Source organism: Octopus bimaculoides, chromosome 9 (assembly GCF_001194135.2).
Source record: "Octopus bimaculoides isolate UCB-OBI-ISO-001 chromosome 9, ASM119413v2, whole genome shotgun sequence".
Classification (NCBI taxonomy): domain Eukaryota; kingdom Metazoa; phylum Mollusca; class Cephalopoda; order Octopoda; family Octopodidae; genus Octopus; species Octopus bimaculoides.
Window position 1 is genome coordinate 21,065,234 of NC_068989.1, and position 3,810 is coordinate 21,069,043.

Consider the following 3,810-nt stretch of genomic DNA (forward strand, 5'->3'; position numbering starts at 1 on the left):
GGGCTATTTCCCTTCGTCATGGCCGGTATGACAGACTTTAACAGACTACACATCTAGTAAAATAAATGTGAATGTCAGTGTGTCAGTGTTTCAATGTGTCACACCTTTTTAAATTTATTCCTGGAGCCCAGAATATCATACCATTGTTGAATCAGGCCGTCCCAGAATAAATTAAAAACATTCTGGACTGAATCCGGACCCGCAATCCTGAAATCTGGGATTTCCAAGTTTTCATTACTGCGATTCTTTTCGGCGGTTATTTTACGTAACGTTCTACGACTAATTTTTTTGTACGATAAAAAATTTCCTAACTTGGAAATATTTCGGCGATTTTTTTACGTGATTTTTTTTTTTTTTTGTGAGGAATATGATCATCATTGGGATATGACTCTAGAAGAAACAATTACAATAAATTCTGCAAAACAAGTTAGAAATCTGTTCGCAGCTTTTCCCCATTCGGGGTCAGTAGCTTAAAAGCTATAGACTAGCGTAAAAGCCGCCTGATATATATATATATATATCAGCCCTTCTGCCTAACTACCTTTGCCCAGCCAACCGCCATGACTGATCGCTAGTTTTTTATTCTCTCTTTGTTTATTTCCTCGTGTTCCTTTCTGCTGAAGAGCGTAGGCTCGAAACATAAAATACTTTCCCACCTTCCCAAGCGTTAAATTTATGCACCTGTTTGTTGTTTATTCCCCTGTCTTCGTCTCTTGTTTTTCCGTAAATTTGGACTATGTGTATATATATATGTGTGTGTGCATGTATATATATAATAATGTACATTTAAGCACAAGAGAAAACTGCCTTCAACAGGCAGTTTTTTTCACGCTAGAAGAAACCGTATTTAAGAGCAATCTTCAAAAGGAATGAAAAATATATATGTGGTTCATTCAAAAAACGGAGAAAAGGACAACAAGAAAAAGCACAACATCGTGAGGACGTAGTACATGCAAAATGTTAATAAAACGCTCAGAAAGGAAAAAGAGTGGTTGTTTTACATTTCGACCATAGCACTTCTTCGGAAACAGGAAACATAGGAAAGTCCAAGGAATAGGAAGAAGGAGGAGAATAAATCTCTAATATTCCACGTGTAGTTATATTTTGGAATGTTTATATGTATGTATGTATGTATGTATGTATATTTTCTGACTGCTATATTGGTTTCACTTCTATGCTCAAAAACATATATTGCCATTCATTTTCGTAAAATACTCTTTAGAACTTTGATTATCTTATTGAACATATATTCAATTGTAAAGACAAAAACAACGTGTGGTAAGAAGTGTGCTTCCCAAGAACATGGTGTAAAACAGTTCTATATTTATGAGAGGAGGAATTATGCACATTATTTACATCATTTATATTTGTCAGATATTTGTTCTCATCTTGTTTGTTGTTAACACAACGTTTCGGCTGATATACCTTCCAGTCTTCATCAGGTGTCTTCGGGAAATTTCGAACCTGGGTTGTCATCTTAAGGTATTTTTCTATGTTGTTGTTGTTGTTGTTGTTATTCTTCTTCTTCTTCTTCTTCTTCTTCTTCTTATTATTATTATTATTCAGGTCACCGCCTGGAATCGAAATCGGAATCTTGTGATTAGTAGCCCGCGCCCCTAACCACTACGCCATATGCCTGTGGGCAATTATGGAGTGAATTGTTTTTAAGGCTTATAAATCTATTTTCCTATCCTCCCTTAATACCGGTTCCCATATGCTACTCATATCTGCACTCTGTTTAGGCGGTTGCTATGTTCTAGCATATGTGCTGCTTCTTTTAGTTTTCGTATTTTCCAGTGGTATTCTCTGTCTATTATTTTAGCTTCATCCCACAGTTTTTGGTCATATTCTATTCTATTGGTGGTTTTATCCGAAGGAGATATTTGCGAAGTGTTGTATTACTCTTGAATACTGTCCTGATGTTATATGGGCCGCATATCTTTTGTATCTTATCGGAGAGGCCTTTCACCCCATAATTGACCACGGGCATATGGCGTAGTGGTTAAGATACTAACCCCAAGATTCCGAATTCGATTCCAGGCAGTGAACTTAATAATAATAATAATAATAATAATAATAATAATAATAATATCGAAAAATACCTTAGGAATGAGAACCCAGGTTCGAAATTTCCCCCAAAACCTGATGAAGTCTGGAGGGTATATCAGCCGAAACGTGTTAACAACAAACAAAATGAGGAAAAATATCCGTCGAATGTAAATTATGCAAATAATGTAAATACTGAACATATTGTAAATATAAAAAATTAAAATGTATCTCCCCACCTCCACTTTAATTTGATATCGAGTAAGCAATTGTTCCTATAATATTAATATAATTACATGAAGACGGCGAGCTGAGAAAACCGTTAGCACACTGGGCAAACTGGTTAGCAGCATTTTATCCGTCTTCACGTTTTGAATTCAAATTCTACCAAGGTCGACTCTGCATTTTATTTTTTCGAGGGTCGATAAAATAATTACGAGTCAAACACTGAGGTAATCGACTTACCCAAAGCCCCTAAAATGCTGACCGTGTTCTAAAATTTGAAATAAATATTTAAAAAATTACAATGTGAAGGATTATAGAAATTGATTTTTCTGTTCAAGCAGGCGTTACCGCTTAGATATATTTTTAGTTAGGATGCTTGTATATGGGTTTGTTTCCATTTGCATAGAAATGCATTTAAGAGTGCTTTTATGTTCGTACATGTATATACGTATATATTGTTATGTGTGTGTTTATACATATTTGTTTGTGTATGTTTAAGAATATATGTTGTTTCTTTATTTTTTGTAAGTGTGCAAGTCAATGAGTGCATATACTTCTATTTGTATCAACTGCGTGTGTCATTGTTGCGTGTATGTTCAAGCTGGCGTATATATTTGGAGTTAGTGCTTTGTATGTAAATATATTCGCATATATTAATGTTTCCTATGTAAGTACGCATACATTGTGTTTACACTTAAATTGCCTTCGTCACTCCTTCCGTTGTATTTTAACACTTTTATTACCTGTAGCCATGTGGTTTCTCTTCTTCACATTTGCAACTGTACGTATGCATATATACTTTCTAAGGGCAGCTATATACATGTATTTGTGTGGGTGGTGCAATGTACATTTATAAGTTTGTGTCTGCTTTGTCCATTTATGGATGTCTACACATACACCTACTCATATATGAGGAGGGGGCTAAAAAGTTCCTGACTTTGGATAAAAGAAAACACAGGAGAATCAGTTAATTATAATTTTATTCAACATAACCCCCCTCTCAGATTCGCACATTTATTAAAGCAGTCCGTCAGTTTTCTAGTCCCTGCAAATGAACTCTGAAAGCTGGGCCCCCAACTAGATCCTTTGCAACACCCTTAAAGCCAAAGACTTTTCAACACTCCCTCGTACGTCTATATGTATGTACATTTATGGATATGCATCACTGTGTATGTGTGCATGTATGTACGTCTTTATATATGTATATCTTTATATATATATATATATATTTCCGTGTTATACCTGATGCAATTCGTCTCATATTTTATCTCTTTTATTCCCATTAGTTGTCTCGGTCATTAGAATGCGGCCATGCTGGGGCCAACACCTTGAAGTTTTAGTCGAATGACTCGACCCCAGCACTTATTTTTCGTATTAAGCCTGGAACGTATTGTATCCATATATTTCCCGAAGCGCTAAGAGGACGTAAACACACCAACACCAGTTGTCGACGGTAGTGGACAACACAGACAAAAAGACATCCACCCCATCTATACATACACACACACACACACACACACACACACATATATATATACA